The sequence below is a fragment of the Oncorhynchus mykiss genome, chromosome Y (assembly GCF_013265735.2).
Source record: "Oncorhynchus mykiss isolate Arlee chromosome Y, USDA_OmykA_1.1, whole genome shotgun sequence".
Taxonomy (NCBI): domain Eukaryota; kingdom Metazoa; phylum Chordata; class Actinopteri; order Salmoniformes; family Salmonidae; genus Oncorhynchus; species Oncorhynchus mykiss.
Window position 1 is genome coordinate 38,863,717 of NC_048593.1, and position 25,398 is coordinate 38,889,114.

Consider the following 25,398-nt stretch of genomic DNA (forward strand, 5'->3'; position numbering starts at 1 on the left):
AGTTGTGTGTGATGGGGTGTGAAGTGTGTGAGATGAGGTATGTGAGATGAGGTGTGTGTGTAAAATAGAGTGTACATGTGTCTATCACGTGTGTCAACCTCAGACTGGGAAGATTCATTTCAGAAGATCTACGCTGGCCTAGTGGTTTCGATTGAAGTGCGCGTGTGATTGCGCGTCGTGACACTTTGGCCTGATGCACTCCCTGCACCTCTCTTTTCCACAAGTAAAGACCACAATTAAAGCATACCAAAATTCTACTTCTCCCTCTCTCTATCTCCACCATCTCTCTCTCTCTCTGTCACTGACACACACACAAACACTTTATTGATAATGTTGTTGTGATTTGATTCTGATGTCTTTAGCAGTTCCTCAGTGAGAATAACTATGGCAGTCTAGCTAAGCACACTCTCTCCACCAGCGCACTCCAACCCTGTTCCTGGAGAGCTACCGTCCTGTAGGTTTTAACTCCAACCCTGTTCCTGGAGAGCTTCCATCCTGTAGGTTTTAACTCCAACCCTGTTCCTGGAGAGCTACCGTCCTGTTGGTTTTAACTCCAACCCTGTTCCTGGAGAGCTACCGTCCTGTAGGTTTTAACTCCAACCCTGTTCCTGGAGAGCTACCGTCCTGTAGGTTTTAACTCCAACCCTGTTCCTGGAGAGCTACCGTCCTGTAGGTTTTAACTCCAACCCTGTTCCTGTAGTTACCCTCCTGTAGGTTTTCACTCCAATCCTGTTCCTGTAGAACTACCCTCCTGTAGGTTTTAACTCCAACCCTGTTCCTGTAGAAATACCTTCCAACCCTGTTCCTGGAGAGCTACCGTCCTGTAGGTTTTGACTCCAACCCTGTTCCTGTAGTTACCCTCCTGTAGGTTTTCACTCCAATCCTGTTCCTGTAGATCTACCCTCCTGTAGGTTTTAACTCCAACCCGGTTCCTGTAGGTTTTCACTCCAACCCTAATCTAAAACACATTATTCTAATAATTAGCTGGTTGATATGCTGAACTAGGGCCCAGATTTACAAAACCTCCTTAAAATACATTTTCTTTCTAAGGGACATTTTTTCCCCTGAAGTTTATACTTAAGAAGAAACTTACTAAACGTTGCTTTTCCTCAATAAAGTTATTGGAAATGTCCTTACACTTTTATTTTCTTTTTCTTTTTTTTACTGTTTCTTCATAAGAAAGAAGTTAAGAATTAATTAAATTCTTAAAAATAATGTTTTAGGATTTCTTCTTGGAAATGCACTAAGCTTTAGGACAGCTAAACCTTTGTCTTGTGCAGACTGGTGTCAGGAGGAGAGTATTTAAAAAAAATACATTATAACTAAAAACATCCACGTAAATGTTAATTTGAAAAGCTTTTATTTAATGACTATGGCTGCATCCCTTCTTCTCAATTTCCGCCTGAAGACATAGCCTAATCTAACTGCCTGCCTGTAGCTCAGGCCCAGAAGCAAGGATATGCACATTCTTGGTATCATTTGAATGGAAAAATTCTGAAGTTTGTGGAAATGTTAATTGAATGTAGGAGAATATAACACAATAGATCTGGTAGAAGAAATGCACTGTGTCGTCATGTGCAGAGATGTATCAAGTTCCCATCAACTGCACCTGAACAAATATAAGCACCAAAATAAATGTTATTTTTTGAGGTGGCTATCTTCCCCAAATGTCAATGGTGCAGTGGACTGGACCCATGTGGCTGTAAAGGTCATTGACAATGACCAGCTTCTGTCAAACCATGGCTACATAAAGTAGAGTTTGCACCCCACCAATTATGTATCATTTCAGTAGGCTTTATGAGTATTTGTTTGATGTAGTCTTACCATTTCTCCTGATAGGGTCCACGTGATGAGGACACATATGTTAATTTTTTTTTAAATGCCAATCTATGAATGTGCAAGTAGTCTGCAATGCCACACTAGCCTTCACAAATGTTTTTGCCAAATGGTCCGGGGGCACACATGACTCCTTCATGGTATCAAATTTAACCCTGGGGGTCAAGTTTGAGGAAGGTCACATTGATGGATGGCTATTATGTGAATTAGATCATAAATCACAAACCCTTTCTTTCCTTTACCTGAAATCAAAATCAAATTTATTGGTCACATACACATGGTTAGCAGATGTTATTGCGAGTGTAGCGAAATGCTTGTATTGAAAAAAAAAATATATATATATATACACTTGGTAGAGGTGCGTGGTGTGTGCCCAGAAGACCGCTCCGTCTTCCTCTTCTCCGGCGGCGTTGATTTGGGCCTCTGGGATCAGTTCAAATGCCCTGGATGGTGTGGACAAAAGGATCCGCTTTGGGAAAGTTGTATTCCTGGTCGTTATGTTGGTAAGTTGACGTCGCTCTGATATCCAATAGTTCTTCCCGGTTGTATGTAATAACACTTAAGATTTTCTGGGCTAACAATGTAGGAAATAATACCATAATATAAATGTATTACTTTGTATGTTTGGGGGTTTTAGGTTATAGTGGCTATGGACAAAAAACATGCCTCATGACACCAATCCTACACACTAACAACGATGCAGAAGGGTACTACAACCATGCTCAGATAAAAACGAGGAGTTTCGTAATGAGATCTATCGGGAGTCCTAAAATCCAGGTACAGAAGCATTGACCGCTCAGGGGGAGTTATTTTATACAGCCCAGAAAAAAAACATGCAAGATCATAACCTCAAGATCATAACCTCAGCATGTATCTTGCACAACATCTACAAAACAGGATGCCACATCCCAATAAACCTGACCAGTACTCATCTGTGTTCATTTAAGTGTGGCGCTGCGCCACTGGCAGAATCATTGCCGCCACACCAAAAGAAACATCCCATTTATGCCAAACATAGTTTCAATAAAGTTCAGTAAAGCACATTCGCTTTTCTTGGTAAATAGATAATCAGTCTGGGTTCAACACAGTTTTGAAGGTTATTTAGCTCTGTGAGCTGTGGCAGACAGGCTGCAACTCAAGAAACACAGCACTCGATACAGATACAGATGCTCTGCGGGCGAAACACAATTCACTTGAATCACTTCAAAATGCAGCTGCACGAGAAACTGCATGCCAGGGACCAGAGAGTGCACTTGCATGAGAAACTGCAAAAAAAGGTACGTTAGCTTGTTTGTTTGACTAATGTTAGCTAGCCAACTCATTAACTACACAAGATCGCTATAACCTAAAAACTCTACTAGCATCATTTAGATCTATATTACTGCCACAATTGTAACGGCAATAAACTATCCAATATCCATGTAACGAGTGCGCTGAGAGTCGGGAAGCAAGTTCAGGGAGTGAGTGTTTTAATAAATAAACGTAACGTAACATAATACCAAACATAAATAATGCAAAGGCATGACACTGGAACAGAAACAATAATGCCTGGGGAAGGAACCAAAGGGAGTGATGGAGTCCAGGTGAGTCTGATGACACGCAGGTGTGCGTAACGATGGTGACAGGTGTTCACCATAATGAGCAGCCTGGTGACCTAGAGGCCGGAGAGGGAGCACACGTGACAATCCATAAGTATGTTGATGATAGTAACATGGTTAACTAACATTACTAGTAGGCTGGACACATGACATTTTTAACAATGCTTTTTTTCTGATAAAAACTGGTTCATTGCATCCGCCGTGTAGCTCAGTTTCATAATATTACCATATGTCCCCAGCTACTTTCCGTAATTTTGAAATAATCCCAAAAACACAAGCCTTAGTTTAGGGCATTTTTCACCCTGCCAGCTCTCATTAGTTCTATTGAGCACCGTGGCACCAACTCGCCTTCCAAACGTTCTATTCCTAGCCCATTGTTCTACATCACAATGCCGGCTTCGCTATTGTTGGCACTGAGACCTGCCCACATTGAACTCGGAGGCTTATCTCAGGTAACTTATTATTAACAAGGTTATGGCTACTTGGTGAGGAAGCTCACTGTTCACCTGGGTACATGTTGTTATAACCCACAGTGTTAATGATGGCTGGCGCATAGCCATCAAACGTTAAATGGTTAACCATATTTATATTCAGAAAAAGGTGTAAACCTGAACAAAATGCATGTCCCTGTCCTCTTTTTCAAGATGTGGCCAAGTTAAACAGCCAGAAGAAATCACCTTTTTTTACGATTTATTGTTTCTAAATGGGTGCTGGGTAATTTGATATGCCTCGAAAACACAAAAGACTGCCTCTTCAACAGCCCGTGAATAAATTACATCATGCAACCCTCGCAGTTAACAATTTTACCTCAACATGCCCTTCGCTTGCGCGAGAAGGCAGAGTGATTCGCTGCCTCTGACAGCACGAGTTTTGGCGGGGCTTGTTGAGTTGGCTTCTTGTGTGAGAAGGCAGAGGGGCTAGATCATGTTGGTTGATGAATTTGACAATGAATGAAATAGGAACATACGTTTCTCGACAAGAGGTGACTGAATTAATGTTCAGAATTATTGATAATAGTTATTGAAATAGTAATCAAGTATAATTTCAAAACATAAGCATGAAAATAGATAATGACCATGAATCATCATTGTAATTCACAGTAATCTGTTAAAATTCTGTTTCAGTCCTTTTGCATTAGCAGTGTGGAAAGGGACAGAAAAAAGCACTTGCGGGAGTTTTTCTGTGAGGGTGAGGGGAGAGGGTGGGGGAGCTGTCAGCTATAGTGTGTAGTCAATAGCTGATTGGCCCGGGGCATTTATTTTGTATAATGTAGGGTGTATATAGGGTAGGAGTACCAGTCGCCATATTACACTTCAGCCCGACAATTTATAGAATGCTAAACCGAAGATATGCCCCCTGTCACGTTCTGACCTCTATTTCCTTTGTGTTGTATTTATTTAGTATGGTCAGGGCGTGAGTTGGGTGGGCAGTCTATGTTTGTTTTTCTATGTTGTGGGGCAGTTCTATGTTTTCGGCCTAGTATGGTTCTCAATCAGAGGCAGGTGTCATTAGTTGTCTCTGAGAACCATACTTAGGTAGCCTGGGTTTCACTGTGTGTTTGTGGGTGATTGTTCCTGTCTTTGTGTTTGCACCAGATCGGGCTGTTTTGAGTTCTCACGTTTCTTGTTTTCGTTAGTTTGTTCATGTATAGTGTCTTCATTAAAATACAATGAACAACCACCACGCTGCGTTTTGGTCCGCCTCTACTCCACAACAAGAGAACCGTTACAGAATCACCCACCACAACAGGACCAAGCGGTGTGGTAATGGGCAACGGAAAAAGCAGCAGCAGGAGCAGCGCGAGGAGGTATGGACATGGGAGGAGGAATTAGACGGAAGAGGACCCTGAGCTCAGCCAGGAGAATATCGCCGTCCCAAAGAAGAACTGGAGGCGGCGAAAGCGGAGAGGCGCTGGTATGAGGAGGCAGCGCGGCGTCGTGGATGGAAGCCCGGGAGTCAGCCCCAAAAATGTATTGGGGGGGGGGCTAACAGGGAGTATGGCTACGCCAGGTAGGAGACCTGAGCCAACTTCCTGTGGTTACCGGGGGGCTGGAGAGACCGGGCAGGCACCGTGTTATGCTGTGGAGCGCACGGTGTCCCCAGTGCGGGTGCACAGCCCGGTGCGGTACATTCCAGCTCCGCGTATCGGCCGGGCTAGAGTGGGCATCGAGCCAAGTGCCATGAAGCCGGCTCTACGCATCTGGTCTCCAGTGCGTCTCCTTGGGCCGGCTTACATGGCACCAGCCTTGCGCACGGTGTCCCCGGTTCGCCTGCATAGCCCAGTGCGGGCTATTCCACCTCGCCGCACTGGCAGGGCGACCGGGACCATTCAACCGGGTAAGGTTGGGCAGGCTCCATGCTCAAGAGCTCCAGTGCGCCTGCACGGCCCGGTCTATCCGTCACCACTTCCACGCACCAGCCCTCCGGTGGCAGCTCCCCGTACCAGGCTGTCTCTCCGGCCCATCCTTGCAGGGGCTCTCTCCTCTCCAGCGCTGCCAGAGTCTCCCGCCTCTCCGGCGCTACCAGAGCCTTCCTCCTCTCCAGCGCTGCCGGAGTCTCCCGCCTGTTCGGCGCTAGGAGAGCTACTCAGCCCAGCGTTGCCGGAGCTTCCCGTCTGCCCAGCGCCGCCCGTCTGCCCAACGCCGCCAGCGCCGCCCGTCTGCCCAGCGCCGCCCGTCTGCCCAGCGCCGCCAGTGCCGCCCGTCTGCCCAGCGCCGCCAGTGCCGCCCGTCTGCCCAGTGCCGCCCGTCTGCCCAGCGCCGCCAGTGCCGCCCGTCTGCCAGGAGCCGCCAATGCCGCCCGTCAGCCAGGAGCCGCCAGTGCCGCCCGTCAGCCAGGGGCCGCCAGTGCCGCCCGTCAGCCAGGGGCCGCCAGTGCCGCCCGTCAGCCAGGGGCCGCCAGTGCCGCCAGTCAGCCAGGGGCCGCCAGTCAACCAGGGGCCGCCAGTCAGCCCAGCGCCGCCAGTCAACCAGGGGCCGCCAGTCAGCCAGGGGCCGCCAGTCAGCCAGGGGCCGCCAGTGCCGCCAGTCAGCCAGGGGCCGCTAGAGCCCCTCCGCCCGGAGCAGCTGTCCCTCTGTCCCGAGCAGCTGTCCCTCTGTCCCGAGCAGCTGTCCCTCTGTCCCGAGCAGCTGTCCCTCTGTCCCGAGCAGCTGTCCCTCTGTCCCGAGCAGCTGTCCCTCTGTCCCGAGAAGCTGCCCCTCTGTCCCAAGCAGCCCCTCTGTCCAGTGGGGTCATTGAGAGGGGTGGGCATGGTGAGTAAGCCACGGAGGCGGACAATAAGGCGGACTAAGACAATGGCGAAGTGGGGTCCGCGTCCCGCGCCAGAGCCGCCACCGCGGACAGACGCCCACCCAGACCCTCCCCTATAGGTCAAGGTTTTGCGGCCGGAGTCCGCACCTTTGGGGGGGGGTACTGTCACGTTCTGACCTCTATTTCCTTTGTGTTGTATTTATTTAGTATGGTCAGGGCGTGAGTTGGGTGGGCAGTCTATGTTTGTTTTTCTATGTTGTGGGGCAGTTCTATGTTTTCGGCCTAGTATGGTTCTCAATCAGAGGCAGGTGTCATTAGTTGTCTCTGAGAACCATACTTAGGTAGCCTGGGTTTCACTGTGTGTTTGTGGGTGATTGTTCCTGTCTTTGTGTTTGCACCAGATCGGGCTGTTTTGAGTTCTCACGTTTCTTGTTTTCGTTAGTTTGTTCATGTATAGTGTCTTCATTAAAATACAATGAACAACCACCACGCTGCGTTTTGGTCCGCCTCTACTCCACAACAAGAGAACCGTTACACCCCCGCATGTCCTTATGGGCTTTAGAGAGGCTTGGTGCTGGCACGTTGCCTTCAGAGGTGAAGGTATGTAGCCTAGTATTTGTTTTATGTAATCTCATCCTAGGCAAAATCTGTTCCTTGTGAATGACCTTAATATTTTCCCCAACAGGAGTCAGTGTTTGCGTCCTCGCAGATTCTATGCTTCGAGGCACGAAACATGTATTGCCTGATGCACACTACTGGGTGCACCCTGGCACAACTCTGGAACGAGCAACACATCGGCAGTTGTAACATTTGCGTACCTGTCAATGATCCACTGCTACTGATTTTACACATTGGAACAAACAACGTAGCTCAAGGGGATTCTCCTTACAACATTATCAGGAGGATGCGGGAACTGATCGTCAGAGTTAGGGAGTATCGGTATGAAGTAAGGCTTCTTCAAATTAAGGGCAGCCATGGCATCCATCCATGATGTATATGGGTACATAGTCTAGCTAGCTACATTTTCAGATATTACACGTTTTAATTTTAAAAGTAAAGTGTACTGTTAGCTAACACTACGTGTATGATCTTATTATTCGTATCTCAGCGTTATTTGCTCTGCTCGTTATAGCCTAATGTTTTTTCTGATCACAAGTATCATCCGATCCTACTATCAAAATGTAAATTTACACATTCCAGCCCTGTTTGGTGTGGAGATGAAAGGTCTTAGTAGCTAGAAAATGATATTTACTGAAATAATTGTGGTCTGCTTGCTAGTCTTGGTAATCTATGGAGAAATGTTCCCAAGGCACATGGCTGGTGGCTCAGTTGATAGAGCAGGGTGCTTTCGATGCCAGGGTTGTGGGTTTGATTCCCATGGGGGACCAGTGTAAAAATGTATGCATTGTAAGTTGTTCTGGATAAGTGTGTCTGCTGAATGACATACATTTGTCTTTGGAGCTGTTTGATCAGTCCCTAAATAACACTGTGTCTGAGGGCTCATCTTTTGGAAGATGCTGATCCATCATCTACGGGCGAAAAATTCCCCAGGAACTAGTCTGTTCGATCAGTCACAACAGGGAGCTGAATAACTACCTCCGGGTGCTGGCCAGGATCATTACCCTCTCAGTCTACAAAGCCCTCTTGGATATGCTTATTGAGGGCTAAGCTTATTTAAAATGTGGGTTCTATTTGAACACCATCATTAAGTTTGCCGACAATATGACATTGGTAGGATTATAGACAGGAGGCCAGAGAACAGGAAATGTGGTGTCAGTAAAAAAAAAATCTCTTAACGTCAGCAAGACAAAAGAGCTGATCATGGACTACAGGAAACGGAGGGCCGAGCACGCCCCCATTCACATCGACGGGTACCGGAGCGGGATTAGAGTTTCAAGTTCCTCGGTGTCCACATCACTAAGGATCTCTCATGGTCTAAGAACACCAATAGTCGTGAAGAGGGCACGACAACGCCTCCTAACCCTCAGGAGGCTAAAAACCTTTGGCATGGACCGGGCAATTGTATTACCTCAGAACCGCGCTCCAAGGACTGTTTTTGACAATAAATACCTACTGCTTCCGAAGACTTTACCATATATTTGTCTTTATAGAAGAACATATTTTCTAAATAACAGTAAATCATTTAAGCTGTTTTTAGATACATTTTAGATTGACATTGCTAGCTACTTATTTACCTCGGGCTACCTACTCAGCTAGCTAGCCAGACAGTTTTATTTAGCTAACGTTAGCTAGCTAACTGTTACTGTAGCTCTCTGTTGTATATAGCTTGCACTTTAATGGTTTCCATTGAGGAAACATAAAATTATCTTTGAAACCAGGCAAAGTACTATGAAGGCACCACTGATCTCGACAAGAGGCACAAGATTCGTAGGAGGGGCGGAGAAATTAACATTTCGGGGTAACGTTAAGCAGTTAGCTTCTACTAGATCACTGGAAGGATTTATGTACAACCATTTTCCATCTAGCTAGTTGATCATCTACATGTTGCTACGTTATACATTTATTTATATGCAATTATGGTAGAGACAGACGGCCAGAAACATGTACAGAGAGGAAGAATGTGAGGAAGGATGAAAGTGAGAGGAGAATGAAAGACAGAGATGGGGAGAGAGAATCAGACTTTAGACTTTAATATTTCAACAACTCTTGTCTTCCAACCTTTTAGGAAATCCCAGCCACACAGGAGGGTGATTTTCATTGAAGAGAAGGAGGTCGTGCTGACCGAGATGCATGCTGGCCATTTTGGAGTGAAGTGCATGATTGCCAAAAAATCAACCTACACTTCTTCTGGCGTGGGATTGTCAAGGAGGTAAATCTTTTGTTTGTCAATCACATTAAATTATTACTGAAATTATTATAATTTCAATGAAGGTCATATCAGAGAGCACACGTTTAACATTTTCATTTGAGCTTTACATTTTGTGCTTAAAGGTCAGTACCTATCTAGTCTGCCAGAAGTTTGAGAGGGTTAAGACTGTGGCTCAAGAGCGGAAGCCCATCAAAGTTGTTTCACCATGTGCCATGATCGGTAAGTTGTTAGGTTGCTTTATTTGACCACAGCATTGTTCAATGTTATAGTATGTGTTAGTATCCGTACTATGAACATCTGCATACTATATATATATATGACACAACAAATTAAACTTGAACATCATTTCTAATAAGTAATGTATTAGCAGTAGCACTATAGTAAATGTATGACATTGGTCAACAATCTGGCGTGTTAAGTAAAAGGGTGTTTGCTTTGCACACCTGCAACCCGGGTTCGCTTCACTACATTTGTGTCTGAAGTGGGATGGTAGCCGTGAGCCACGTTACAGTTTTCACCAAGTGGCTTAACCCTATTGATGCAATGCGTAGGGTGTTTTATCTTTCATGCCAATTAACCAGGGGTTGCGCTTCCCTGTCCCAAAGTTCTCTAAAATATAATACTTGTGCTGTCAGTTTTTTGGTTAATATGTATGATAACTTAATGTGAAAACGCTTTGTAATTATTTACAGGACAATTGTTCAGAGGATGGGGCTGGAGGGAAAAGCTCACAGGTGGTCAGGACTCAAAGAAGTGGGAGAATTTAAAGAAGTACATGGTAGGAAGCATTGGATGGGTCATAGAAATCTTAGTGCAATTGTAATGTCACTGTTGTTTCATAATCTCCTAAACTCATTGCTTTTGCCCTCCAATATTGTTGGTTCAATGAATACATTACTGAACCCAACTAAGATTTCCATAGTAGGTTACGGTAAATGTAATATGTTATGCATGCCAACTGGAAAAATGCTCAAACAATATATTGACATTTTCTTGATAGGACTTGAAAAATGTTCCTACCAGAACAGGGACAGATCAGGGAGAGGCCACTGCTGAGAGCTGGTTCAAAGTAATTGTCACGCCCTGGCCTTAGTTATCTTTGTTTTCTTTATTATTTTGGTTAGGCCAGGGTGTGACATGGGTGATGTATGGTTTTTGTCTCATCTAGGGTGTTTGTACTGTCTAGGTTTTTTTTTTGTAGATTTATGGGGTTGTGTTCATTCTAGGTGTTTATGCAAGGCTATGGTTGCCTAGATTTGTTCTCAATCAGAGGCAGGTGTTTATCGTTGTCTCTGATTGGGAACCATATTTAGGCAGCCATGTTCTTTGGGAATTTTGTGGGTGATTGTTTCCTGTGTCAGTGCCACACGGTTCTTGTTTTGGGTTTCCACGGTTCTTGTTTTGGGTTTCCACGGTTCTTGTTTTGGGTTTCCACGGTTCTTGTTTTGTAGTTGTGTTGATGTTGAGTTTTCCTATTAAAACATGGACACTTACCACACTGCGTATTGGTCCGATCCTTGTTTCACCTCTTCAGAGGAAGAGGAGGAAATCAGCCGTGACAGTAATGCATGAGGAAATTGGGGCAAGGGCCTTTATTTCCTTCACCTGTCCTGATTGCCTCTTGCATTGTAGGCCCCTCCACCTCAGCAGCGAACAAGGTAGAGCAGCCCTCCCGAGGCCCCCTTACTCCAGGGAGATCAAAGCAAACCCTCCCCACGTCACCCCATCTACCCCAGTGCAGCAAGATGATGCATCAGATGACGCAGACAGCACCTCAACCGCCAAGCACATGTGTGGAGCGGACAGAATATGAGGCCAGGTTTACACACCTGCAAGCGCACACACAGTTGACTGTATGTTTTGTCTCTATGTTTTGTCAACGTCTGTACACAAATGTCAAATTTTAATCAAATTCTGGCTGTCTGTACTGTTAAGGTTCATGGTGAAGTGGGATAATAGTAAGCCAAAAGCTGAAATTATCCCGTTACATTTTAAGAAAATAGTTGAATGGGCAAGGAAAACCCCTGTCTGCAAAGTAAAAGAAAATATAATCAACCACAGAATGCTATTATACGCGAAATTGATAGAAAATTGTCGTCCTAGAGACCGATTACCAATATCACCTTCCACCTGGCTACGGACATAATTAAAAGGTTTAGACAACAGACTGAAAGATTTTACATGATCATAAATTGACCCTGAATAAATGTTGTACCATGGACAATTGTTTCGCAGTTAAAACAATTCCCCATGTTTTATGGGAATGTTCCTTTGCCCAATTAGTTTGGAAAAAAAATAAAACCATTTTTTTGAGATTTAAAAAAAAACGTTGATTATGAAGGGGTAGCCAAATTTGAACAAAAAAAATGTGGAAAAGGTGCAATTATTAAAATTTGCGACTCTGGTGTCCCTTATCAAGACCAAACTTTGGGAGGCCAGATGTGGTGCGGTCAATGACACCCTCAAGTGGTCACCGACGGGGATTGGTTCAATTTCTAAAACAAGACATTTGGAAAAGAATACATTTCGGAATAGATAAGTGGGGCATCATATCAGTCAAACAGAGATGGAAAGGGGATATACCCTTCACTGTAAACGGTGTCTATAGCCTACATATAACTAACTGTATTTCGTAAGTAAAATTGAAATGTAGATTAAACCGTTGTACATATTTGATATACACTGAGGTTTATACAGAGTTCACTTTGGAATGTGTGTATGTTTTTATTTATATAATTGTTTGTATTATTTTTGGAGTTTGTTTGAGGCATGCTAATCTTGAATGTTGGCCTATAATACTGGTCAGGTTCCGCAGAACAGCACTTTTTTTGAGGAGATTTGCTATTTTTATATTGTTACCGTACTTTTTGATACTGTTTTTATAAATCCATGTTATGTACAACGTAATGCACTGAATTTGTAATTGTATTTGAATGTGAAATGAAAATGATTTACCCTCCCAAAAATGTTTTTATTTTTAAATGTGCGGGGAGGTTCATGGCCACTTTGGTGGTACTGGAACGACACACCTCTGGATGTCAAGATGTGACGGCGCATTTTGGAAAGCATGAGGAGAGAAATAAGCTGTCTCGATACCTGCCATTGGCAGGAGGGTCTAGAACAGCTACAAAGGAACCCCCCCTCACTCCACCGTCGCCAATAGACTCGGGTCTACGGCCAGACAGAGAGCCTGTCGAGCAGCTGCACCTGGCGTACCGAGAGCGGGACCCACCCCTCTGGCAGTACCAGAGGCGGCGGTGAAACCGACGAGAGAGACTTTCATTTCGTCGCCCTGGCAGTCGAGAGGCAGTCAGAAGAGACGCTGGCCATGACGGAAGGAGGGGGAGAGGATGGGAGAGAGCGCAGCACTTAGTGTGAGGGCGCCCACTGTAAATCCCCCACCCCTGTAAAGGGATGGAGGAGTCATTGTGTCTGTGGTTAATAAAGAATGTGTTCCATCTGACTTTGTCACAAGATAACCTCTTTTCCATAACAAAACTGAGACCACTCAGATTCCTTCTCACCATCCTGTGTGCAGCACAGCCAAGTGCGTAGCTGAGCACACACAGAAGGGCGTTGTGAGTAGGAATGACATGAGGAAAGCAAGACGGACGCTTGTAATGAGCCGTCATATTATACCTCATAAAAACCCTAGACTACACACTCTTAGGAGTGAAGTAGATAATAAGGGTTTTAAGAGCAGCCTCAGTGGGCCAATGACACAATTGCTGTTAGGGAACAGCACACTAACTCAGGCAGACACCTCAATTAGTGTTGTTTTACTAGGCAAGTAAGTTAAGAACAAATTCTTATTTTCAATTACAGCCTAGGAACAGTAGGTTAACTGCCTTGTTCAGGGGCAGAACATGAGATTTTTACCTTGTCAGCTCAGGGATTTCATCTAGCAACCTTTCAGTTACTAGTCCAACACTCTAACCACTAGGCTACCTGCCGCTCACTAGGTGTCATGCCCTGACCTTAGAGATCCTTTTTATGTCTCTATTTTGGTTTGGTCAGGGCGTGAGTTGGGGTGGGCATTCTATGTTTTGTGTTCTATGTTTTCTATTTCTTTGTGTTTGGCCGGGTGTGGTTCTCAATCAGGGACAGCTGTCTATCGTTGTCTCTGATTGGGAACCATACTTAGGTAGCCTTTTCCTACCTGTGTTTTGTGGGTCGTTGTGTTCTGTTTTGGTGTCTGCACCAGCCAGAACTGTTTCGTTCGCGCTCTTTGTTGGTTTTGTTATTCAGTGTTCATTTCTATTATTAAATCATGAACACTTACCACGCTGCGCTTTGGTCCACTTCTTCAAACAGCTGTTACACTATGATACCTGCCGCTCAGACCTGTGCTGTGTTCAGAGGGCTGGAACCACCAGGTTACATGTTTAACCAAAGTGTCAGAGCCCCCTATTATCACAGAACGCGCTAGTATTCCCTCCCTCTTTTGAAGGGGGCCCACCATTTCAGTGCTGGGAGACAACGGCGGCTTGGGCCATAGAGGAATACAAGTCATTCCTACTATATGTACCACAGCTTTGCGCAGCACTATTGGGAGTGGCAGCGAAGCCTCACCCTCTCCTGGTTAAGTCTGACGCTGGAGAAGGATTATGCCATTCAGTCCCCCCCCCCCCCCCCCCCCCCCCACCCCATCCCCCCACAATAAGCGAGCGGCTGTCTCATTGGCTTTGCGGAGATGTTGAGACGACTTATGAGGCAGCCAATGTCTCAAGGTGTAAGAGCCCACTCCACTCGTGTATTAGCGGCGTCTAGGGCCATTCTCAGAGGATATTTGTGCAGAGGTGTCGTGATCGTCAACGACTCTCTCTACCTGTTAAGACATGTCATCTAACTCTCTAGCTCATTCAAAACTTGAGTTAATTAAGAAGAGTTGCAGGACTAATGGGTCTGCTCTTTTTGACAGCGAGAAAGAGACACACACTGTCAACACAACAGGGCATGTCTAGACTGCCACCAGTGTGTCATTGTGCTGGGAAATAGTACTGTAACCAAGTGTTTCTTGACTATTAGACCAGTCACTAAAGTAGATGGAATATTGAGGTATCATCTATCTGCTGAGGCAGAATAGTTGGCCTATATTCTGTTATCTGCCCACAAATCATTGACTCTGCCTATGGATTGAGTGTGGTGGGTTACACTGTGAAAGCAGTGAGCATGTCTCCTAAATTGGTTCAGCCTGTACTCAGTTTTGGCTGATGTGTAGGCTATAATTAAGGTGTGAAAACACACGATTAATGGAAAGGGTTTCCATCAGGTCAGGTTTTTTCCTTCATTAGAAGGACTGCATGACATGACTCCTGGCTAAGTGGCACAGTAGAGTCGCGTTATATCCTGCCCACAAGTCTATGACTGTGTTTTTGGGCGGTGGGATTAGGGATGTGGTTCTGTAATTGGTATTACAGTATTATTAGACCAATCTTAATATCAATAGAGTTGAGTAGAGTTGAATAGAGTTGAGTTCATATATCTGTGGTACAGTTAGTATCACTCATATTCTGTTATCTGCCCACTAGTAATTGGCTTTGCCTTTAGACTGAGTGGGCAGATGAGACCGATAACGCAGTACATTGTAACAGTCTGTTTTTACAGTATGTTACAGTACTGTGGGATTTGGTCGCCGCCATTGCTGAGCTGACCTTTTCTAAGGTGGGAAGTGTAAGGCTCGGCAGGGTTTACATTTTGGGAGCGTTTCTCTCCATGATGTAGAACGATAGTTACCGGAGTGTAACCCCAGTTCTATGAGTGGAGTGGAGCCCCATAGGGCTTAAGGCCCAACCGACCCCCAGTCTCGCTGAATATCATTTTTCGGGTGGCTGATTGAGGGGAAGCGTCCCCTGCTGCAGGGACACTTGTACTCCCATCTGCAGGTGTGTGCATCATTTTATCTCAGGCTGTCCGCTGCCTAGGCAGCAGGGTACACCACTAGGAGCAGAGCTCCCCTATGGGGCTCCGATTCACTTGACAAACCTGGTAACTATTGTTCCTGGCAATATCCAGAAACTTCACACACCCCATTGAAGAGGAGTGGCACAACATTCCACAGGCCACAATCAACAGCCTGATCAACTCCATCTGAAGGAGATGTCGCCCTGCATAAGGCAAATGGTGGTCACACCAGATACTGACTGGTTTTCTGATCCATTCCCCTACCTTTTTTTAAGTTACCTGTTACCAACCGATGCATATCTATATTTCCATGTATATTTAATTTCATGTGAAATCCATATCCTAAGGAATCTATTTCAATTGACTGATTTCCTCATCTGAAAAGTAAGTCGGTAAAATCTTTGAAATTGTGACATGTTGCGTCTATATTTTTGTTCAGTGTATAACAATGATCTGTCACTCGGTAAACATGCCTGGGCGAGAATAAATAATAGCAAGCAAGCATGGGCTTGGATCACATCAGTCAGCAATTGAATAATTATACAGACAAAGTAAACCTGCTAAACAGCGCCAAGTAGACAGACATAAACAACCATATAGCCTCACCAAAGTCAACAGAAAAATAACTAGATTGAACTACCTACAGAATATGATTCAAACACAATGTTTGAAGAAGAGAATACATGTGCCCTGAGACAAGTGACTGTGAGTGAAACAGAGCCATGTGTGTGTCTGGGGGAATGAGAGCAGAGGGAGATTGTACTAATCCAATTGTTACAGCAGGCTCAACCGGTGCACTTTTTAAAAAATGTTTTAAACCAGACAGAAGAACTAGCCAATAGTTGTTTGGAGCACACAGCGCTTCAAAATGTTTTGAGTGAAATTGTAAATTTTGGATAATTACAAAAAGCAATTATCATTTTTAAAAAATTCTCCATGTCCGTTACACGGATCCCAAACCGGCTGCGCGCGTGCGTAAATTTATTTTGTCCCCCCACACCAAACATGAGTTTAAAATATCAAAACAAACTGCACCAATTATATTTATTTGGGGACAGGTCGAAAATCAGTAAACATTTATGGCAATTTAGCTAGTTAGCTTGCACTTGCTAGATAATTTGTCCTATTTAGCTAGCTTGCTGTTGCTAGCTAATTTGTCCTGGGATATAAACATTGAGTTGTTATTTTACCTGAAATGCACAAGGTCCTCTACTCCGCCAATTAATCCACACATAAAACGGTCAACCGAATTGTTTCTAGTAATCTCTCCTTCTTCTAGGCCCTTTCTTCTCTTGACTTTATATTGCGATGGGCAATTTTCATAAATTAGGTGCATAACCGCCACGGTCCTCGTTCGTCTTTCACGTGGATATAACCAATGAGGAGATGGTAGAGGCAGGACTTGCAGCGCGATCTGTCTGCATCACCAATAGAACTGACTTCGATTTTAGCCCTTGGTATGCAGTGTGGGTGGAATAATTAAATAATATAGATTTTCTACATTTATTTTGCAACACTTGCGTTGCGTAGTCAGCCTGTTACATCGAGTTGTCCAAGTACACAGGCCTTGCTGTAATATCTCTGGTTATTTCACCCCAAGCCTAACTATTCTCAGGTGACCTCCTTCAACCCATACCGAATATACATTTATTTTAACTGTTATTGGTGGGTATGAACTTGACCTGTCCTGTAGATGGCTAGATAGCTATCTTCCTGCAGTTCGGAAGGGAGTACAACTATGGCTAGAAGTTACATTTTCGTAGGAGGTTAGGAGAATTTACGCAGCAGGTTCAGAGACATAAAGTAAGGTTAGGAAAAGTTTTAGGTACAATGTCCTTCTGACCTGCTACAAAAAGTAACTTCCATTGTAGCTGTACTCCCGCTCTAGTCACAACCCTGCAGCAGTGTTCATTTCATCACCGTGGATGACGTACATCAAAACATCATCTAGCGACAAACAGCAGCCAATAGCAGTTTTCACAGAATAATTTTTTGGCAACACTGGTTCCCAGACAAGCAGGGCACAGCACCTCTCGTTGTGCCTGTGGTCTCAGTGTTGCCAACGATTTGACAGTGAGAAATGCTATCGGCGCCTAAAATGTGTGACTAGATAACATTTTGCTATAGCCTCGACAATGTCACAGTGGTACAATGGCTCTCTACTGCCGCCTCCTGCCTGTGTGTGCGCTTTTGCTGTGACTTCTGTTGCACAGCTTTTTCCTCTCGTTTGCGGCAGAACTGAGTGAGGAAAGTCGCTAGCCGTAATGCCGCCTAAAAAAATCCAAGCCTTTTGCGGCCAAAGTGGCCATTGTGCCCTTGGGCTGAATATAATAGGCTAATTTATAATTTTCTTCTCCAGGCTGCGATGCTCCGAAGCACCTCCCACTCAAACGGCTCTCTCAGATATGGCCAACGCCCGTCATGTGATCGGGTCCTTCGCTTTGGCTTTTCAGCTAGGAAGTAGGCTAGAAGTGAATGAAGACGGACACATCTGGGTCGCAACTGCGGGTGTCTTTCTTATCAGATTCAGATGGGCATATTGAAGAACTAACAAATGTCCACATTTAGCCTACTTGTCATGGGGGAAGAGTTCTGCTGTCACCTTTGGTAGGCTGGACACATAATATTTGTAATGTTTTTTTTTTTGGGTTGATAAAAACTATTTTTTTTTCATCCACAATGGAGCCCAGTTTTGTAATATTACCATATGTCTGCTGCAGCTGCTCACCATAGTTTTGAAGTAAACAGGACTTGTTTTGGGACATTTCTTAGCACCAACTTGCCTTCCGAACGTTCTATTCCCAGCCCATTGTTCTGTGTCACAATGCCTGCTTCGCTATTGCTGGCAAGAGACCTGCCCCCGTTAACCTCATAGGCTTGCCTCAGGTAACTTATTAACCTTTTCACATGTACCAACAATCGGGTGTGATCATTCTACAGTGGTTCAGCGTACGATCAAACCGGGGTGATTAGAACGCTTATTAAGAACGTGCAGTTTCGATTAACGCAACAATCAGCATTTGAGCTAGCCAATGTTTTTTTCACAGAAACATTTTGCACGAGTACAGTCCTTACTTACAAAGTTATGTCCAGAATGTGACCGGTTTATTTTTTGGATACAATGTTCAGACATTCCCTGAAGTAGCTACAGCATAACACAATCATCCAAACCCGGAAAATGTAGGCTACATCTGTTCTAGCGCTAACTGAGGAAAGACTGATGTAACACAAGCAATCAGATTTGTTTAACTCTCAGCTGACTGAAACTACAATACGAAATAGCTAATGACAATTACTATTTATAATTAATCACATCACTGATGAGCTCCCCATTGATAAAAATAATTTAGTAAAACACTTTCTAGAAATCAAAAAGTAATCCGGTAGATTGTGGCCGTCATGTTTGTTTTCTCGCATCCACCAAAGATAATAAGAGACCAGATGAATTTGATCTATAGTATGCACATTGAAGAGGGTTTGTCGTCTACCATCGTTCACTTACGGAAGTATCTTTAAAAAAAACTTTTCCTCCCCAATTTTGTGGCATCCAATTGGTAGTTACACTCTTGTCTCATTGCTGCAACTCCCGTACAGACTCAAGAGAGGCGAAGGTTGAGAGCCGTGCAACCTCCGAAACAAAACCCAAACAAGATTCTTTACGCAATACCCACTTAACCCAGCAACACCAAAGTGTTAAGGGAAACACTGTACAACTGGCAACCATGTCAGCGCCAGCCGCGCTACAGGAGTTGCTAGAGTGCAATGGGACAAGGACATCCGTGCCAGCCTCCCCTAACCCGGACGACACTGGGCCAATTGTGCGCCACTCCTTCAGTCTCCCGGTTGCAGCCAGCTGCGACAGCCTGGACTTTGGTCCAGAAAGCATTGTATATCAACAAACATGGCTCCACACAGCTGGAATTAGCTTAGCTCATCATAATCAGTACAACCTTCAAAAAAGTATTTTCAATCTATGCAAGAATTGGAATGCATGATTTGTCACCAAAACAAAACAGTCAATAATTACCACACAAAACATTTTCTGATAATGATTTATTGATACAAGTGGCGTGTGCAGGCAGTCAATCACGTATCCTCTCACTCCCACTCTGAGCCATTCAAGTATTGTTGTTTATGTATGTAGCTAGTGAGCTAAGCTGTAGCATTAGCAATGTCTTCCAATAGATTAGTCAAATGTATACCTTCCTGCTGACAATCCTTCTCATGGGAATAGTTAAGAAAAACTCCCTAAGAGAATACTGGAGCACAGATCCTATGTTTGCAATTTCCTTCTTTGCCAACCTCTTTTCCCAAGACCGCTTCCTAGTTCTGCTGTGATGCCTGCATTTCGTCAACAATGCTACTGCCAACATAAATGACCCATTACACTAAATTACCCGTTACACAAAACAGTTCTTACCAGCCTGACATCAGCATTTGGTCGGGTCTTTGTGCCATACAATGATCTATGCATTGATGAGTCCCTGATGTTATGGAAGGGTAGGCTGGCGTTCCGTCAATATATTCCCTCCAAAAGGCACAGGTTTGGGGTCATGTTCTTTGTCATGTGCGAAGTAGGATTTGTCCAGGATATTATAGTCTACACCTGGTCTACCACTGACATCCAACATTATGAGGGGCTTGGGGTGTCCGTGTCCACGGTGATAACCATGCTGGCTCCTCATCATCCTCATCAAGGGACACACTCTGTATGTGGACAATTGGTACAGTAGTCCCACACCTTTTCAGCATCTGTTCTCCAACAGCACAGGGGCCTGTAGCACGGTCAGGTCGAACAGGAAGGGGATGTCGGCATTCGGATACAGGAAGATGCAGAGGGGAGGTGGAGTTCCAATGAGAACGTTCAACAACTGGCAGTAAAGTGGCATGACAAACGAGACGTCCATGTCCATACAGCACCCATGTCGGCCACAGGGAAGGTGGACCACCTGACGGGAGAGAGAAAAATCAAACCAGACTGCGTGCTTGACTATAACCTCAAGTGGATAAGGCTGACATGATAAACATATTTTGGAATGCCCTTTGAAAAAAACATTTTTCCATCTGATTGACACCCCGTTCCCTCAATGGCTACATAGTTCACCGCCGACTAAAAGGTGAGATGATTACTGAAGGTATTTTTTTGTAATTGGATGCATAGTTTACATACAAATCACATGCAATTATAGTGACAATATCTCACCCACCTACCCACTGCCTCATCATCTTCTCCCTTCCCTGATCCTCCTCACTCCCTCATAGGTAAAATAATGACCTACCAAAAGTACAGAGAAAACCTAATAGAGAGCTGCTGGGGGAGCACCACACCCCTCGGCGCCCATACACTGGGGGCCGTCCTGCTGCAGGTAATCCCCTATGCCTCCCTGCAAAGTCCCTCAAAAACTACTCAAGGTAGTCAGTCACACATGGAGGCACTGCAAAGTCTGCCTGTCTGGCACCAGGAGAAGGAAGCAGAGGAAGTTGACAAAGTACATGTTTAGCTTGTGACACACCTCTGTGTTTCACCATGCTTTGGGGAGTATCATATGCTCAAGCACTATTGAGCACATCTACAGCAATTACTGACTGACCTGACAGGTGACTTGACATGTATGTACGGTGTATTGAGTAGCCGTACCAGTCGCCACATTGCACTTCAACCCGACAATTGCTAGCATGAGCATTCAAGACCGAAGATGTGCCCCGCATGTCCCTATTTGCTGTAGAGAGGCTTGGTGCTGGCACGTTACCTCCAGAGGTGCAGGTATGTAGCCTAATTTGTTTTATGTAATCTCAACCTAGCCAAAATCTCTTCCTTTTGAATTGCCTTAATGTTTGCCCCAACAGGACTCAGTGTTTGTCCTCGCAGATTTTATGCTTCACGGCGCGAAACATGCATTGCCTGAGTCACTCTGGAACGAGCAACACATTAGCAGTTGTACCATTTGCGTACCTGTCAATGATCCACTGCTACTGATTGTGCACATTGGAACAAACAACGTAGCTCAAGGGGATTCTCCTTACAACATTATCAGGAGGATGCTGGAACTGATCGTCACAGTTAGGGAGTATCGGTATGAAGTAATGTTTGCAGTTTGCTTCATTCTACCCCGACCAAAGGACGATGATACTACTAAACATGTAGTTAAGGAAACAAAATGGGCTTTTGCAGCATCTGTGTCACACCCTGACCATAGTTTGCTTTGTATGTTTCTATGTTTTGGTTGGTCAGGGTGTGATCTGAGTGGGCATTCTATGTTGGATGTCTTGTTTGTCTATTTCTATGTCTGGCCTGATATGGTTCTCAATCAGAGGCAGGTGTTAGTCATTGTCTCTGATTGGGAACCATATTTAGGTAGCCTGGGTTTCACTGTGTGTTTGTGGGTGATTGTTCCTGTCTCTGTGTTTTGCACCAGATAGGGCTGTTTTTGGTTTTCCACGGTTATTGTTTTGTAGTGTTCGTGTTTATCCTTTTTGTTATTAAACATGAATCAAAGAAACCACGCTGCATTTTGGTCCGCCTCTACTTCACCACAGGAATACCGTTACAATCTGTCATTTATTTTAGGACTAACATATTATTTCTGATGCATTCACAACCAAATCACACACTTTATGACCGTGACCGGCTTCATCTTAATTGTCACTGCAAGAGTACAGTGTTGCCAACTTAGCGACATTGTCGCTATATTTAGCGAGTATTCAGTGTCTCCAAAACGCAGGGAGGCTTGCAAGGCCATATGAGGCCAACTGTGGGTTGAACCTGCAGTTTGGACCAGTGGGAGGAGCTTAGGCTGCATTTCGCAGTCACCAAGTCCAGTGAACACTGCTACATGGTGGAGGTTTTATACTCCTGGTACAGTGATCCTCAAAACATATTGTATCTGACTCTTTTTAAGTCAGTGATGGGTGAGGTACAGTTGGCCATCAAGGCTTTTGAGGGAGAGCAAGTAGATCCTCTTAAACTACTTGACAGCTTGGTCAAGTCTGTGAGCAGCAGACTGCTGAATCCACTGGCAAATGTTGATGTACTTCAAAGGGTCAATAGATGGACACATCAGTCCCAAACCGTACCTAGGTTACCTTTTTGAGTCAAAGGCAGCTGAGCTTCACCTTGCGCCTGAGGATGAAAACAATGTCCGAAAGCGGTGTGTAGCCTTCATCTCCCTCACTAACAACGAAGCATTGCAGTACATGTCAACTTTCAATGTGGAGGAAACTCTAAAGCACAATAAGAGCCCTGGAGAAATAGAAAACGTATCCAAGCTCCTTGGCTACTCCGCTGCAGAGATAGACAAGATTGTCCAGCAATGGTGTGCCATCCATTTTAGGAAATGGAATGAGACAAAAAAACACACTGTGCTTCTGGAGTGAGATTTGGAAGTTCAGGGATGCAGCTAATATCAACCCTTTTCAAGAACTTGCCATGGCTGCTGTGTCTGTGTTGTCCTTGCCACACTCGAATGCTGGAGTCGAGAGAGTATTCAGCCAGATGAGTGTGGTAAAAAGCAAACTTAGAAATCGGATGTCCTTGCAGACCCTTAACTCCATCATGTACATTTGATATGGACTGAAGCTGTCTGGTGAGGCTTGCTATGAGCACCAGCTGCCTGGTAATGTTTTGGCACATCAGCTGCTTACTCATTTAAGTCAGCTCCCTCAGTTGCTGAACCTGCCATAGAGAGCCTTGACCAAAATGACGATGAACCACTCTTTCTGTGAGCCAGCACAGCCTGTGTGTGTGGAGGGGGGTCTGAAAAAAAAAAATAATAATCTGAATTAGGGCCAGACTAGTTACCATAATTTTCTCACATTGTCATTGACAGTTTTTTTTTCTATTTTCTCTTTTTGGTCCATTTAGATTGTTAATGTAGATTGTTTAAAAAAAAAAAAAGTTAAAAGTGTTATGGTAAAAAATGTTAATGTTTTACTGTGACTTGTTGTAGGCTCCTAAGTGGCCCATAAGGTTAAAAACCTAAGTAAACTAAGTCCCAAGCCCGGATAAAGGTTGGAATTCTGACATTAAAAAAAACAAGAATCAACAGTCATTTAGCGACTTTTAGGACAGCCAATAGCTACTTTCCTTACTGAGGAGTTGGCAACACTGCAAGGGTAGGCTTTTTGATTATTTGCTGCGTTTTTTGGTTCGTTTCATTACATGAGGCAGGGTAGTCAGGGCAGGTTTACATAGTTTATTATGTTATTTTCTTTGCATTTATTTTTTTGAGTTGACTCTGATTTTTTATTTTACTTTTCATTGATCAGGGATGCAAACTGCTGAGGGCCCAAAAAGGTGACACTTTTTTTGTTGTTGCACTGAAATATTCAACAACAAAAAATCCCTGCTAGGAGGCAATACAGGTTTTAACCAATTAAACAACAAAGAATAGGATCTACATGATCAGTCTGTGTGCAAAATAAAAAAGTGGTTCATGTGAACCTAACTCACAGCTAAGAAGTGTAAAGAACGCAATGCAATGTTATCTGTTGCCTAGACTTTACTACAAATGACATGCAAGTCCTGAAAAAACAACAACAATACACTAATATTGCAGTTAGCCATGACAGCCTTTATAATAGAACGTTTGTGACCACACACATAAATATTGCACTTGGGGAAAAAAAACATCTTAAAATAGAAATAGAATGAAACAAACAACCATTCTATTTTTGCTATATTATAGTGGCCACTATAGTGCACAAGGCTACATGTGTGCAAAAATAACATTCACTGAGTAAAACAAAGTATAATCCCCCCTCACTCACACACGTGTTACTGTCAAATTCAACACAACAAAAACAAGATATTTGGGCTACACTGCACATTATTACATTGTACACTTTCTGCCTTTGGACATCTGTTCTACAATGTGCCAGCAAAAGTGAGAAAGCAGGAAAGTGTGTGTGGTGTTCCTTATACCTGTGGCATCCAAGATTAAGTTCGGCCCAGCTCCAGCTACACTTGATCCCTGAATCCACTTGTTTATTTTAACAAGCAACGCCTCATTTTCACCTAATTATCTAATTCTAAAAATGTACCACATACTGTAGAGGTAAAACATTTGTTAACAGATAGTGCTTAGTTCGTTAGCTAGTTAACATTTCACACAGATTTCCAGGGTCCAGTAAGCAACTAACGCGTTATAACTTGAGGAACGACAAGAAGTCGTATACCAGTTAATCCTATAGCGAATTGGTTAGGTTACTAATGTTAGCTCATCTGGTGTTGTAACGTTGGCTAGCTAACGAAGAATTAGATCCAGAATTAAGATACTTAACAATGCTAATACTTGTTCCACCAAACTTTCTCCCTCACCTCATACTTTCCAAATGGCGGTAGTTTACAGTTACAGCTCATGAAGTACGCTTCATCACCTTCTCACCCCCGTCTCCGTGGTCAGGCTTCTCGCCTAACGTTCCCTCTTCGTTATCGTTCAGGGGACGCGCTGCTGTAACTAGGAAGCTGCCTTTGCAGAGTAGAGCGCTCGCTGATGCTGTAACTAGGAAGCTGCCTTTGCAGAGCGCTCGCTGATGCTGTAACTAGGAAGCTGCCTTTGCAGAGCGCTCGCTGATGCTGTAACTAGGAAGCTGCCTTTGCAGAGCGCTCGCTGATGCTGTAACTAGGAAGCTGCCTTTGCAGAGCGCTCGCTGATGCTGTAACTAGGAAGCTGCCTTTGCAGAGCGCTCGCTGATGCTGTAACTAGGAAGCTGCCTTTGCAGAGCGCTCGCTGATGCTGTAACTAGGAAGCTGCCTTTGCAGAGCGCTCGCTGATGCTGTAACTAGGAAGCTGCCTTTGCAGAGCGCTCGCTGATGCTGTAACTAGTGAATTGGTTCTCTCTTCTTTCTTCAGTCGAGGTGCTGCGCTGCATTCTGTTGTTATGTAAAAACGATTGGCTGAGTGTTGGATATTTTCTGAAAATCCACCCAACCATGAACATGAATAAATATGCATGTATATGTCAGGTTAGACAGCAGGCCGG

The 25,398-nt window shown here is 44.4% G+C and overlaps 1 long non-coding RNA gene across 2 annotated transcripts; it reads left to right on the forward strand.

The window, feature by feature from the left end:
- The first annotated feature begins 9,273 nt into the window (after nucleotides 1–9,273).
- On the forward strand, nucleotides 9,274–10,859 carry LOC118945332. Of its 2 annotated transcripts, XR_005040490.1 has the most exons (4): nucleotides 9,274–9,513; nucleotides 9,636–9,732; nucleotides 10,206–10,291; nucleotides 10,514–10,859. It is a non-coding gene; the product is annotated as an uncharacterized LOC118945332 (long non-coding RNA). The 2 variants fall into 2 exon arrangements; XR_005040489.1 differs by having other exon boundaries at nucleotides 10,206–10,859.
- The last annotated feature ends 14,539 nt before the right edge of the window (nucleotides 10,860–25,398 follow it).